Source organism: Tursiops truncatus, chromosome 20, assembly GCF_011762595.2.
Source record: "Tursiops truncatus isolate mTurTru1 chromosome 20, mTurTru1.mat.Y, whole genome shotgun sequence".
Lineage (NCBI taxonomy): Eukaryota > Metazoa > Chordata > Mammalia > Artiodactyla > Delphinidae > Tursiops > Tursiops truncatus.
In genome coordinates, this window is record NC_047053.1 from 9,432,513 (window position 1) to 9,448,363 (window position 15,851).

Here is a 15,851-nt window from a genome sequence, read left to right on the forward strand (position 1 = left end):
TGAATGCACACACGGCTTTGTGTTAGAGATGCAGTGGGGGAAAAAAAAACAAGAGAATGGTCCCTGCTTCCATGAAATTTACAAGGATCCCTTACCCCCATCACTCTCTATCACATTACTCTTTTATTTTCTTTGAGCACGTATCACAGTTATTTTACTATGTCATTCATTTATTTATGTTTATTACCCCTCCTCCTCTAATACATACTAAAAAGTGAATTCCATGAAAGGGGAGACCTTGTCTGTCTGATTATAACTATGCCCCAGCACAGTGCCTGGGACGTAATAGCCACTCGGCATTTACTAAAGGAATTTTTTTTTTTTCCGTCTGCGCAGCTTGAGGGATCTTAGTTCCCTGACCAGAGATTGAACCCCGGCCCACGGCAATGAAAGCACCGAGTCCTAACCACTGGACAGCCAGGGAATTCCCTAAAGCACTTTTAGAAACCTATTCCTGCTATACTGGAGGGAAAATGGACTGTGAGAGGGCAAGACTTGAGACGGATCAGCTAGGAGTTTTTGGTAGCAATACAGGCAAGAGCTGATGGTGCCTTGATGCTGGAGAGAAACAGGTTAAATCCTAGGGCTAATGAGGAGGTAGAAATAACAGATGGTGAGCAATTCTATTGGAACAAAGGGAGGGCAGAGAAGGAGCTGAACGTTCCCAGCCAGGACAACCAGATGGAAGGAAGTGCCGTGTGCTCACAGTGGGGACACAGGAAGAGAAGGGATGGAGTTAGAGCGGTTGGAAGGGGTGGGAGAGAAACGTAATGAATTCAGGGTGGGACTTGTTAAGTTTGAAATGCTCATGGGACCTCGCGGTAGAGATTCTGGTAGGCAATTGACATGTGAGATGGAACTCACACAACTAGGAGAGTGGATGAGGACCCTAGAAAGAAGAAGGGGCCTTCAAAACGGAATCCTGGTGGAGGTAAGGATGGTCAGAGGAAGAGGAGGCAACTAGGGGAGGGAGAAGTGCTGAGAGCACTGGAAAACCAGGAGGGTTCAGAAACAAAGAAACGGTGCTCAGCTGTGCCAGACACTGCTTAGGCCAGGTCAGATCAAGGGGAAGAAATGTCCCCTGTACTTCACAACAAAGACAAGAGAGTATTCAACAGAGTGCTGGTGGCAGCCTTGAGAGGGCGGAGAGTGACAGGGAGGCGAATTGGAGGCAACAATTGGGCAACTTAGAGAATACAGAAGACCCTAAAAAGAAAATTCAAATGGCCCTCAATCCCAACACCCAGAGATAACCACCGTCGGCATTTTGGTGTGTTTACAGTCTCTTTTATCAAAATGTACATATTTTTACAAACTTTAATCATACTGTACATCATGCTAACTAGCTTGCTCTTTTAATAAAACAATATGTTATGAACAGCTTTTGGGGACTTCCCTGGTGGCGCAGTGGTTAAGAATCCGCCTGCCAGTGCAGGGGGCACGGGTTCGAGCCCGGGTCCAGGAAGATCCCACATGCCGCGGAGCAACTAAGCCCATGCGCCACAACTACTGAGCCTGCGCTCTGGAGCCCACGAGCCACAACTACTGAAGCCCGCGTGCCTAGAGCCCATGCTCTGCAACAAGAGAAGCCACCGCAATGAGAAGCCTGCGCACCGCAACAAAGAGTAGCCCCCGCTCGCTGCAACTAGAGAAAGGCTGCGAGCAGCAACGAAGACACAACGCAGCCAAAAATAATAAATAAATAAATGTATAATATGTTATGAACAGCTTTTTATGTCATTAAATAGTCTCTTTGTCTCATCTGTCTATACAGATGGCTGTATATTAGTTTACTTTATGAATGTGACATGGCCTAGTGGGACATTTAGGCAGTTCCTAATTTTTCTCTATTATAAAGGAAAGAGGAAGTAGAAAGTGTCCCAGCTGGGGACCAAAGCAGGACCCAAGACTGTCTGGGCCTCCCTGGTGGGCGGGGAGTTGATATGCCTGAGACACTTCGCATGGAGTTTCCGGCCAAGGAAGGAGGTAGGCAGTTTGCAGGGACCGAGGTAGAAGCGTAGGATGAAGAAGACAACATGGGTCTGTGTGGGGTGCTAGTCTCAGCCCAGCCTCGTGGACACAGATCTGAGGCCTAGAAGACAGGAACCACAGACAGAAGCCAAAGAGCCGCTGTAAAGCCGAGGGGCATGAAGAGAACAGCACAGCACCTAGAGCCCAGGAAGCAAAGTCATAACGCTTTCGCTGTCAACACGCCAGGAGTCCACACTGGCCAACATACCCGTCGTCACCTTGACTTATCCCCACATGACTCTGTTCATCCCCTCTTGGGTTCAATCTCCTACCTCCTCCCTTTCCTGCTCCAGATCCTCTCATTGGACTCTCTGGGATTTAAGGTCAACAAGATGCCCCAAATCATCCACCTCTTCTCTTGGTTTTCCCTTTGCCTTCTTGCTCTCAGAAACTTGGTGCTCCTCCAAAGCCACTACCCCCTTGCAACCCCCTTTGAAGAAATATTTTTTTCTCCCACATTCCACAAATTCTGAGATGAGGCAGTTGTCTTTCTTACCGTATGTTTTTGCTTCCAAAAAATTTCTCCTCCCTCCAAAACCCCAGCCTCTTTGAAGCACATGCCAGGAGACTGGACCAGCCATTACCCTTCCTGTGGCAATCATCTTGTGACATCTATCGGCTTCATCAAGGGCTTGAGCATTTGGCTTATGTTTACTTCTCCATCTTTAATCATGTCTTCATTTGTGTAACTAAGACATCCACTGAGATAATCCATCCAACAGCCCAACCTCTCAGCTCCTTGCCCTCTTCTCTTCCACCCCTCCTCAGCCACACGCTCCTCCAATGGCCAAACCCTAGAGCCCTGTCATTACCAGTAACTGCACCTCTTCCAACCTTCTGATTCCCAGCACCCCACTACTATCCATCCTTCTAGTCCCCTCTCTGATATCCTCAGTTCAACAATCCTTCAACCTTTCAGATTCTTTAGTCCACATTTTCACTGTCCATCACCCTCTTCACATCTTCACAACCCACTTCACCCAGTTTAGGTCCATGATTATAATGATTCCTTCGCACACACTCTTAATGCTCTTGTCCCGCCATTTTCCTTGCAAAACTGCAAGAAGGATCAAACCAAACTCCACCAACAGTGAGACTTTCCCTGAGCAACTGAGCATGGCTGGGGATAAACAAGTGGGCTGACAGATCTCACTTTGAATGTGTAACAACAAGTCACAAGTGGGCTCTTAGCACACCCAACCATCCTATGATTTCTCTACTCCATACTCTCTTCTGCTCTCTGAAATTCCCCTTCTTGCCTCAAATGGCAACACTGCACGGCCCTATCCTCAGAACTTCCTCATCTTTCCACCAGTGCTTCTTATGATATCTATTCCCTGCAATTTCCGTTTTTCTGGTCATTCATGTTAAATGCATTCCTCAAATGTCTGGTCATCCTTTCTTCTCCATTCACATCCCAACCACTCCGATGAAGAGTACCCTTGCTGAGATAATGCCAAGCCCAATGGTCAGTATTCACTCTCTTAGCAGCACTTTAACAGAGTTGTTAAATGCACTCACTCTTCGAAGCACTGTGTTGGCCTCCGGGACCAGCACACTCTCCTGCTTTTCCTCCCCCTTTGCTAGGGTATCCTTGTGCTGGTTCCTCCTCCTCCTGCCTCTCTGTCTGTCCTCTACTCTCCTTTCTCCCTTGCCCTCCGCACCTGTCTTCCCCGTGCTTCCTCGTGTTTATTTTGTTTTTAATATTTATTTATAAAATGTATATATATATATTTATTTATTTGGCTGCACCCGGTCTTAGTTGCGGCACGCGGGATCTTTCGTTGCGGCATACAAACTCGTAGTTGCGGCATGTGGGATCTAGTTCCCTGACCAGGGATTGAACCTGGGCCCCCTGCATTGGGAACATGGAGTCTTAGCCACTGGACCACCAGGGAAGTCCCTTTTTTTTTTTTTTTAAGTATTTATTTTTGGCCACGCCATGCAGCACGCGGGATTTTAGCTCCCCGACCAGGGATCGAACCCATGCCCCTGCAGTGGAAGTGCAGAGCCTTAAACACTGGACCACCAGGGAAGTGCCTGCTGTGCCCATTCTTTGCAGGCCAAGCCCGTTTTCCCAGGGCCTTTGCCCTTACTGTTGCCTTCGCTGGAACACTCCCACTCCCTTCCTGAAGGTCACTGCCTCAGAGAGACCTTCCCTGACCTCGCTAACTAAAATAGCCTGTCAGTCTACTTCCTTATCTTGTTTCTTTTTTCTTCACAACACGTATTTCTCCCTAAAGTTGTATATGTATTGCTGACGTGTTTATTGTCTGCCTCTCCCCAACTGAATCCCCAGCATGTTGAACAATATCTGGTACACAGGAAGTACTCAATAAACCTTTGTCATATGAAAGAAAGAAAAGGAGAGGGAAGAAAGAGACAAAGAACAGGTAAGCAAAAAACCTGAGAAAACAGGTTTCGGTTAAAGCCAGCTTAAATCACCGGCTCCTCCCCTCTGCATATTCCATCAATCATGTTGACGGTGGCACAGCAATTACAAGCACAAGAGTCTGCCAGGCATGGCTACAAGTCCCAGTTTGACTGGTGTCAGCTGTGTGGTTTTAAGCAAGTTACTTAATCTCTCTGAGCCACATACCCCGCTTCAGCAAATTTTTATGAGTGCCTAATTACAACAGAGGCATTACGCCATATCTGTTGTGAGGATTATATAAGATAATTTATGAAATGTCTCTGATACCAATCATAAGTGCTAATCGTAAGTACTCGGTAATCTGGTGTCATTTACACCCATTCTTCAAGTTTTGCCATGATACATTCTCATCTGTTTATAATCATCTGTGTTTGCAATTCAGATTTTCTCAGTGATCAAAGAATTATTTAGGACTGTTTTGGTGGCGGTTTTGTTGTTTTGTTTTGTTTTGTTTTGGGCCATGCCACACAGCATGCGGGATCTTAGTTCCCCGACCAAGGATTGAACCCGTGCGCCCTGCAGTGGAAGCGTGGAGTCTTTTTTTTTTTTGGCTGGGTTGGGTCTTCATTGCTGCGTTCGGGCTGCTCATTGCGGTGGCTTCTCTTGCTGCGGACCACGGGCTCTAGGCCCGCGGGCTTCAGTAGCTGCTGCACGCAGGCTCAGTAGTTGTCGCTCACGGGCTCTAGAGCGCAGGCTCAGTAGTTGGGGCGCACGGGCTTAGCTGCTCCGAGGCATGTGGGATCCTCCCAGACCAGGAATTGAACCCGTGTTCCCTGCACTGGCAGGCAGATTCTTAACCACTGCGCCACCAGGGAAGCCCGGAAGCGTGGAGTCAACCACTGGACCACCGGGGAAGTCCCAGGACTGTTTGGGGGTGTTTTCTTTTTTTTCTTTTTATTTTTTTTTTTTGCGGTACGTGGGCCTCTCACTGTTGTGGCCTCTCCCGTTGCGGAGAACAGGCTCCGGACGCGCAGGCTCAGCAGCCATGGCTCACGGGCCCAGCCACTCTGCGGCATGTGGGATCTTCCCGGACCGGGGCACGAACCCGTGTGCCCTGCATCGGCAGGCGGACTCTCAACCACTGCGCCACCAGGGAAGCCCTATTTGGGGGTTTTTCAACGGTTGGACTTTTTTACTTCAACATTTGTAAATTTCTGGTTTATTGCATTGTGGTTGGAGAAGGTGGCCAATACAATTTCAAGTTTGGGGTTATCTGGTATTTCCTTCAAAACTTCATATTTTATCAATATTTATAAATGTTTCCTTGACATTGAAAAATGTGTGTTCTCCGTTTATGAGATACAAGGTTCAAGAAATATCATTTGAAGGCAAGCTCCAGGATGGAGACTTTATCTATTGCTGTATTCCTGGTATCCCGCAAAGGGCATGGTACACATCAGACACATTCAATAAATATTTGCTGAATGAGTGGCTGATTAATCAATCACCTATTATCATTTAGATTCTCAATACCTTTGTACCTTTGTTTATTTTTTCTTACTTCATCTGCCAAAGACTGCTGTGTTATGTCACAGTTTCTCTCCACTATTATCTTTTCTAGTCTATATAGCTATATAGATATATATAGAGTTTCCCAGGGTATTTCTAAGTATTTGGACTTTATATATTTCGATACAATATGATTTCGTGCCTAAAGGTTTATGGCTGTTACAGAATCGTTGTAAATATACCCTGTATCAATATAAAATTAACACTTAACAAAACATCTATACCCTATGGTTTAATTTTATTATGCATTTATTATTTGGAATAAGCAAAACATAATAATAAAATTCAAAATGTGCAATAGTACCTTTTCATAAAAGTGAAAAGTAATTTCCCTTTCCCTCTGGTCTCCCATTGCCCTGTTTCCCTCCCCTGAGGCAACTACTGTTAACAGAATTTTGCTGACTAGCCTAATTTGGAAACATTAATTTTTTTCATAGAGGAGTTTAAAATAGTTACATGAATTGTTTTGATCCATATACTTGGTATAATTAGTGATCTTATTTTATGTTTTCTCTTTCTTATGCCTCCTTGATGCTTTATATTCTGTTATATGGATTACATTTTCTTTGCTTTTATCTTCTCTGGAGGTTTGGAGGTATATATCTCGTTTTTTATTTCTCTAATGTTTTCCTTTAACATTTCCAAAAGTATTCTTAACTTGTATTTCTTGACTTGAAGTCAAGAATAAAATAACATGGGAATTCCCTGGCGGTCCAGTGGTTAGGACTCCGTGCTTCCACTGAAAGGCGCACAGGGTTCGATCCCTGGTTGGGGAACTAAGATACCGTATGCCGTGTGGCATGGCCAAAAAAAAAAAAAAAAGGAGTAAAATAACATGCTATGAGTCTCCCCAGTTAAATCAAGAAGTTAAGCATATCTGTTTCCTCCCCTCCTCAGATAATGTTGATAAACTGGGAGTTACAGATAGAGATTATTGTTATTGTTCTAATCTTGCTCTGTGGTTGTAAGGGAGACTTACCCACCTGTTCAGGGTTCAATTGTATCTCCCCAAAATTCATATGTTGAAGTATTAATCCCCAGTACCTCAGAATGTGACTGTATTTGGAGACAGGGTCTTTAAAGAGGTAATAAAGTCAAAAAGAGATCATTACAGTGGGTCCTAATCCAATATGACAGATGTCCTTATAAAAAGAGGAAATCTGGACACCAACGTGTAAAGTAGAAAGATCATGTGAAGACACAGGGAGATGGCCGCCATCTACAAGCCAAACAAAGGGGCCGCAGAAGAAACCAATCCTACTAATGCCTTGATCTCAGACTTCTGACCTCCTGAAACTGTGAGAAATAAATGTCTGCTCTTTAAGTCACCCAGTCCCTGGTACTTTGTTATGGCAGCCTTAGCAAATGAATACATCACCCAAAATAACTCAAGGAAAAAGGGGATCATGGGCAAGCCCCCTCTCATGGTTCCACAAGGTGTCTCTAATGACCCTCTAGAGAGAAACCTATAGAGGGGGATGGAGCACGATGTATTCCCGGCTGCCCTGCCCTCTGTGGGCATCTCTTCCTTAACACTCAGTGGTCCCTGATGAGGATGCAGTGACTGATGCCTCTTGGATGACATTGACCAGGAAGTGACCCTCCCCTGCTCAGGATTCTGCCTTGCTAGCTTCCCATTATAAGGAGGTAAACAATATTTACTGCAACATTTAGATATCTTCCTCTGGAGGGAACGAGGAGAGAGACACCAGGCATGGAACTCCTGCTCTAGTGACCTTCTCCGTTGCCCCACACCCGAGATTGTGTCTCACTGGCAGATAACTCATTTCCAATGCTCTACCTCTTTCCACGATTCTCTCCCAGTCCCTGCTGAGTTGATGCCCTTTTCTCAGGAAACACCACCCCTTCCTTCCTATGGAAAGAATCTATTCCCCAAACCTTCTTGGGCCTTGTAAACATTATAGCCAAATGCATTTTTCCTGGTGTCTGAGTGCCTACTCACCACAAACATACAGTGGAGGGCGACTGTGGGTGCGTGGGTGCAGCGAGCTCAGTCTCCAGGGGTCTCAGCTGGGAGAGGGAAGAGAAGAGAAATGCTGAGGGGTTGTATCTGCAGGGTGTCTACACCCTGAATTCAAACACTCCACCCCATCTGATGAATATTTCCCTTCTGAAGACTCCATCTGGTCCTCACCTGGCTGATAACACTGGCTTCACCAAGCTAAGAGAGCATTCACCCTCCACCCTACCCAGGTTACATTACAAAACATTCTCAGCCGAAATTCATAGGGTCCTCTGAACAGCATCACTCTTATGCCTGGGTCTCCCTCCATACCTCTCACTCCCATGGTTTTGACTTCCCCACTTCAGGGAAAAAAACCCACTACCCATTCAGTTGCCCAAACCCCAAATTTAGAAACCATCTTTGGTTTCCTTCTTTTTTTTCATCACCTCCACATTCAACTCATCCGGAATCCAGTTCTCTGCCTATGCATCCCCCTGGTCCACACCTACGTCATTTCTCACCTGGGTTACTGTGATAGCCTCCTCACATTGGTCCCCCTGCTTCCACTCTTCCCCCCCCCTCCACCGATACAATCCATTTGCCAGGCATCACCAAAATGAGCTTTTAAAAATTAAATAAAATCATGTCACTCCTTGCTTAAAACCCTCCAAAGCCTTCTAGACTCCCCAGAAGGCCCTACATGATCTAGCTCCTGCCTACCTCTCTCATCTTGCCTGTCCCCTCCTCTCGGACCCCTCTGCCCCATCCTAATCACTGATCTCTTTCTGGTTCCTTAATACGACTCTTCTCCCCCAGAGCCTTTGCCTCTTCCCTCAACCAGAATGTGCTCTGCCTCCAGCTCATCACATGGCTGTCTCCTCCCGTCCTTCAGGCCTCCTCCGAGAGGCTCCCCTCTCTGAGCGGAAGCAACAGAGCATTATGGTCAGGAGCACAGACCCTGGAGCCAAACTGCCAGGATTCCAATGCAGGCTCTTCCAGTTTCCTGATCTGAAAAACGGGCATGAGGATAACCATTCCACTTCCTCATAGGTTTGTTATGAGAATTACAGGAGTTAATACATGTTAAATATTTAGACTGGCATACAGGTGAGACAGTATTATGATGTCAGTTGTTATTATTATTATATCCTGCAGGCCCACTGCTAACATTTGTAAGGCCCAGGACAGCAGCACAAATGAAGGCACACGTACTGTAAGTCTAAATATTTTATTGTATGTGGGACTTCCCTGGCGGTCCAGTGGTTAAGACTCTGCGCTTCCAATGCAGGGGGCATGAGTTCAAACCCTGGCTGGAGAACTAAGACCGCACGTGCCGCGCGGCCCCCAAAAAACAAAAACAAATAAGACCAAAAAAATAAATAGTTTACTGTATAAATCAAGCTATGCTCAAGGTCAGGTCCATATTCACCCCATTGGCCTGCTCACCTCCTCATAATCCAGAGGCTAAAGGAACCAAATTCTTCCCAGACCAGGGCTGCTGCCTGCAAGCCTGAGGGTTAGCCCAGAACGGGTGGGCAGAGTGAGCAGAGCTGCTCTGGGCCCAGATGCCTACATGGTGGACCGAGACCCACCAAGACACACAACAGCAGACTCAGCCTCCCATCCACTCCAACTGGCCCACTGCTCTCTCGTAATTCCCATTTGCTCAGTTGCTTACCACACTTGCAAAACCCTTCTCAAAGGCCGAAAGGGAGGGAAAGGGGCCTCGTGTTTCAGTACTTGTGATACACTGGGCGCCCTGCAGCCTTGCCACCGAAGTGCAGTCCTCGGGAACAGAAGCCTCGGCATCACCCGGGCGCGTGTTAGAAATGCAGACTCTCTGGTCCCCTCCCAGCCCTGCTGAGTCAAAATCTGCATTTTAACAAGATCCCCTGGAGATCTGCATAAAGTTAAGCAGAGAGCCAGGTAGGGGCCCCTCTGCCCAGGTCTCAGTGTGGTTCTGGTTCCCTAACCCCAAGAGCTAGAGTAGCCACTGGCCCAAGTCACTCCCCATCACATCACATTGTTGATTTCCTTCACAAAACTTAGTATAGTCTCTAATTTCTAGTTTACTGCCTGTTTCCCAAAGTGTAATATAAGCTACAGGGAGGGACCTTGTCTGTCAAGTGTTTAGTGCTGGATTCACGGGTCCAGAACTGGGCCTACACAGAGAATTCCACTGACTCTAAGACATCTTCAATTGTAATACACACTATTATTTTATGTACCACTAAGAAAAAAATGCTGCCTGGTAAATTATAGCACAATGCTTTCTAAGCCCTTAAAATATGTATTGTATGCTAATTAAAAGTTATTTTAGGCCCTTCAAAACAAAAATCATCCTGGTGCATACATGAAAAGAAAATTGTAAGTAAAATAAATTGGTTAAAATATTCACAAAGTTTCTTCCCAGTCCGACTCTTCTGATTCATTTTCTGACTGACCTCTGTGCCATTAAGGGCACTGGTGATGCAGCATTTCTCAAGACTGATCCCCTACTGTCACTGAGATTTTCTCGCAAACTGCTGGTGCTTTCCTGTTTTACCTCACGGTAAATCATGTGGTAAATCAACACCTTCACTCACGTCCAATTTTTGCCCCACTCCTTTGTTTCCATGACTTTCTTAATATATCATTAGGGTTTTTTATATTTATTTATTTATTTATCTTTTGTCTGCATCTCATGGCATGCAGAATCTTAGTTCCCCAGCCAGGGATCGAACCGTGCCCCTTGCAGTGGAAGCGCAGAGTCTTAACCACTGTACCACCAGGGAAGTCCCTATCATTAGTTTTTTTGTCTCAATTTTAAAACACAATGTAATCTTTTTGGAGACTTTTCAAAATTGAAATATAATTGACATGTAACATTGTATATATTTTAAGTGTACAATGTGATGATTTGTACACATACATGTATATACATATATATGTATGTGTCACCGAGTCACTTTGCTGTACAGAACAAATTAACACAACATTGTAACATTTTTTTAAATTTATTTACTTATTTTTGGTTGCGTTGGGTCTTCGCTGCCGCACGCAGGCTTTCTCTAGTATTGTCGAGCGGGGGCTACGCTTCGTTGCGGTGCGCGGGCTTCTCATTGCTGTGGCTTCTCTTTGTTGCAGAGCACAGGCTCTAGGAGCGCGGGCTTCGGTAGTTGTGGCACGCGGGCTCAGTAGTTGTGGCTCGCGGGCTCTAGAGCGCAGGCTCTGTAGTTGTGGAGCACAGGCTTAGGTGCTCCGTGGCATGTGGGATCTTCCCAGACCAGGGCTCGAACCCGTGTCCCCTGCATTGGCAGGCAGACTCCTAACCACTGCATCACCAGGGAAGTCCCAACACAATACTGTAAGTCAATTATACTTCAATAAAATTTCTAAAACAAGATCTACTCTCTTAGCTTGGACACTTTTTAAAAAAATAGACTATATTTTTTTAGAGTAGTTCAGGGTCACAGCAAAAGTGAACAGAAAGTACAGAGCGTTCCACGTACCTACTGCCCCCACATGTGCAGAGTCTCCCCCACTATCAACATCCCCCATCAAAGTGGTACACTGGTAACAATCAATGAAGCTACATTGACATATCATTACCACCCGAAGTCCATAGTTTAAATAAATTAATTAATTTTTAGAAAACAACGTTGTTTATATAGGGTTCACTCTTGGTGTTGTACATTCTACGGGTTTTGACAAACGTATAATGATATGGATCCACCATTATAGTATCATATAGGATAATTTCACAGTCCTAAAAACCCTCTGAGCTCTGCCTACTCATCTCTCCCCATCCCCCAACCCTTGGCAACCACTGACCTTTTTACTGTCTCCAGAGTTTTGCCTTTTCCAGAATGTCATATAGTTGGAATCACATAGTGTGTAGCCTTTTCAGATTGGTCCTTTCACTTAGAAATATGCATTTAAGTTTCCTCTATGTTTTTCATGACTTGAGAGCTTATTTCTTTTAATGTTGAACAATATTCTATTGTCTGGATGTACCACAGTGGATTTAGCCATTCACCTACTGAAGGACATCTTGGTTGCTTCCAAGTTTTGGCAATCACGAATAAAGCTGCTATAAACATCCATGTGCAGGTTTTTGTGGGGACGTAAGTTTTTCAAATAATTTGGGTAAATACCAGGAAGCATGAGTCCTAGGTCTTATGGTAAAAGTATGTTTAGTTTTATGACACTGCCGAACTTTCTTCCAAAGTGCCTGTATCATTTTGCATCCCCGCTAGCAATGAATGAGAATTCCTGTTGCTCCACGTCTTCATCAGCCTTTGATGTTGTCAGTGTTTTGAATTTTGGCCATTCTAATAGGTGTGTCGTGGTATCTCATTATTGTAGGGAAATGACATATGATGTTGAGCATCTTTTCATGTGTTTATTTACCGTTTATATATCTTCTTTGATGAGGTATCTATTCAAGTCTTTTGCCCAATTTTTATATCAGGTGGCTCTTTTTTCTTTTTGTTCAGTTTTAAGAGTTCTTTGTATGTTTTGAATAACAATCCTTTATCAGATATGTCTTTTACAAATATTTTCTCCCAATCTGCAACGTGTCTTCTTATTCTCTTGACAGTGTCTTTCACAGAGCAGAAGTTTTTAATTTCAATGAAGTCCAGGACTTCCCTGGCGGTCCAGTGGTTAAGAGTTCATGCTTCTACTGCAGGGGGCATGGGTTCGATCCCTGGTCAAGGAACTAGGATCCCACATGCCATGCGGTGTGGTCAAAAAATAAAAATTACAATTAGTAAAAATTCTTTAATTAAAATCAATGAAGTTCAGCTTATCAATTATTTCTTTCATGGATCACGCACAGAAGTTGGTTCTGCCTTTAGACATTTTAATTACCTGAACCAATAAATGCTCTTTTTGTTTCAGTAGAGTTGAGTTTCTGTGTCCTGATATGTTTCCTTAAAATGGACTCTAGTCATGGCCAGCAATAAATGATTGACATCTTTACTTTTGTTAATATAATTTTTAGAATTTACACTATATATTTTCTCTTTAAAAGGATTTTTTGAAACATATTCAGTGTCATAACTGGGTTTATAAAAATTATTTACAGGGGCTTCCCTGGTGGCGCAGTAGTTGAGAGTCTGTCTGCCGATGCAGGGGACACGGGTTCGTGCCCCGGTCCGGGAGGATACCACATGCCGCGGAGCAGCTGGGCCCATGAGCCATGGCCGCTAAGCCTGCGCGTCCGGAGCCTGTGCTCCGCAACGGGAGAGGCCACAACAGTGAGAGGCCCGCGTACCAAAAAAACAAAACAAAACAAAAATTATGTACAGTCATACCAAGATTTCCCCATTTTGGGAGTTTTTATTTCACTTCATCTCTTGGTGAGTTAAAATATCTTAAAAAAAAAAAAAAAAAGGAGAAGAAGGAGACATAGTGGTATTTCCAAACCCAAACATTCTCAGAAATGCAGTTCTCTCAGAAATGCAGTTCTCTTGCCCTTCACACGCAAGAGGAAACTTACATACACATACAATAACTGACTCATAGCTTGTGTCATGACTACAGACATTGCTCCTTTGTCCTCTGGGCATTTAGTGTTACAGAGATGTCTCAAGACTGACTTTTGTTCCTTTTTAGGAAGCCTTTTAACTTTGCTGAGCTGTATTCTTTAACTCACATATTTAGTCAGGATGGATCTGGGTTCAGTTCATTTTTAATACTTCACCTGGGATACAGTACGCCCTCCAGCCCACTAACTCAAGTGGAGCCGCGCCCTGGGGAAGCCTTCTCCCAGTACAGATTTGTAACCTGTGACGTCACTCCCACCAGCTCTGTTCTTATCTTTGGGAGCAGCTGGTTTCCTTATCTTCTCTTGTGCTGTTTTAATCGCTGGTCCTTTTTTTCTAATCTTTTGGTCCTTTTCCTGTGCATCTTGTTCAAGTTTGTCCTCTGTTTCCCTCTCCCACTTTGCCCCACTTTCAGTTCTGTTCTTTAGTGCTTCTCACGTGGACTTTAGCTCTCTTTGTGCATTTTTTTGAGTTTCCATGCAATTCTCCTTCTTCCCCGAACACGCCCTGGTGCCTTTTCATCTCAGTCTTTCGTTCCTTAAAGAACTCTACTCCTCCTTCTAGTGAAACCCTTCCTGAAAATTCCTTCCAAATCCTACAGTAAATATTTCTCAAGAGTTCTGTTTCTTTCTTTCAGTCTTCAGGACGATGTGCCCTTTCTCTTGTTTTGATAAAGTTTTTCAGAATCCCTATAATGTTTTTAACATTATTATTCCGTGCATACAGAGTTGTACAAAATGTAATAGAAATGAATACACACCACCCCCCACACACAACTTTTCTTTTTTTCTCTTTATTTACCCTGAAAAGCAGAACCATCTCTCAGACTCATGACTGATGAACTTGTAGTGAATATGCGGCTTCTCTTGGCCCTACTCCCTGTCCATCAGGACAACGGCTGAATCCCCGCTCCAGGCTTAAGTGGGAAGACCCGTGACATGAGCGTCACAGCCGCTCTAGTGGTTCAACGTCACTTCTGGCGACTCAGCAGAACCACACGTCCTCTGCCTCACCTCGGACCCAGGTTCCCCACCTCTACTCCCCAGGGCTTGTGCTTCTTTCTCCTGCACTGTTTCTGAATACCTGTTCTCTACACAATTCTCTTCCTATGGCTTCTGCTTATTTATGGATTCAGTTGCCTTGTGGCTTTTGCTCACTCCCTGCTTTCATACTTCTCAGTTCCCTCTGATGACTCTCAGGTTAGGGCCATCCTTCCCTCTGATGACTCTCAGGTTGTCTTCAGTCAACTTTCCCAAGAATGAAGATCCAATTCATTGATCAGTCATCATTCAGTAAGGGTACCTCTCTCTGTTGGGCAGAGTTCTTACCTCAAGCAACCACACAGGTCTCTGGTTTCATGTCTGCTTTTGGGTTGGCTACTCCTTCTTGGATCAATCAGCTGTGGCTTAGATAATGGGGTCTGTGTCAGTCAGCTATTGCTGTGGAACAAAAAAATCCCACGAAGTCTTAGGGGCCTACAAATATCAGCATTTACTTCACTCATACATTGGTTTCACTCAACATTGGTTGAATGAAACCAATGGTACTGGCACAAAAACAGAAATATACATCAATGGATCAGGATAGAAAGCCCAGAGATAAACCCACACACATCTGGTCACCTTATCTTTGACAAAGGAGGCAAGAATATACAATGGAGAAAAGACAGCCTCTTCAATAGGTGGTGCTGGGAAAAATGGACAGATACGTGTAAAAGGATGAAATTAGAACACACCCTAACACCATACACAAAAATAAACTCAAAATGGATTAAAGACCTAAATGTCAGGGCAGACACTATAAAACTCTTAGACGAAAACATAGGCAGAAGACTCTATGACATAAATCACAGCAAGATCCTTTTTGACCCGCCTCCTAGAGTAAGGGAAATAAAAACAAAAATAAACAAAAATAAACAAATGGGACCTAATGAAACTTAAAAGCTTCTGCACAGCAAAGGAAACCATAAACAAGACCAAAAGAGAACCCTCAGAATGGGAGAAAATATTTTCAAATGAAGCAACTGACAAAGGATTAATCTCCAAAATATACAAGCAGCTCACGTAGCTCGATACCACAAAAACAAACAACCCAATCCAAAAATGGGCAGAAGACCTAAATTGACATTTCTCCAAAGAAGACATACATATGGGCAACAAATACATGAAAAGATGGTCAACATCACTAATCATTAGAGAAATGCAAATCAAAACCACAATGAGGTATCACCTCACACTGGTCAGAATGGCCATCATCAAAAAATCTAGAAACAATAAATGCTGGAAAGGGTGTGGAGGAAAGGGAACCCTCCTGCACTGTTGGTGGGAATGTAAATTGATACAGCCACTATGGAGAACAGTATCAAGGTTCCTTAAAAAAC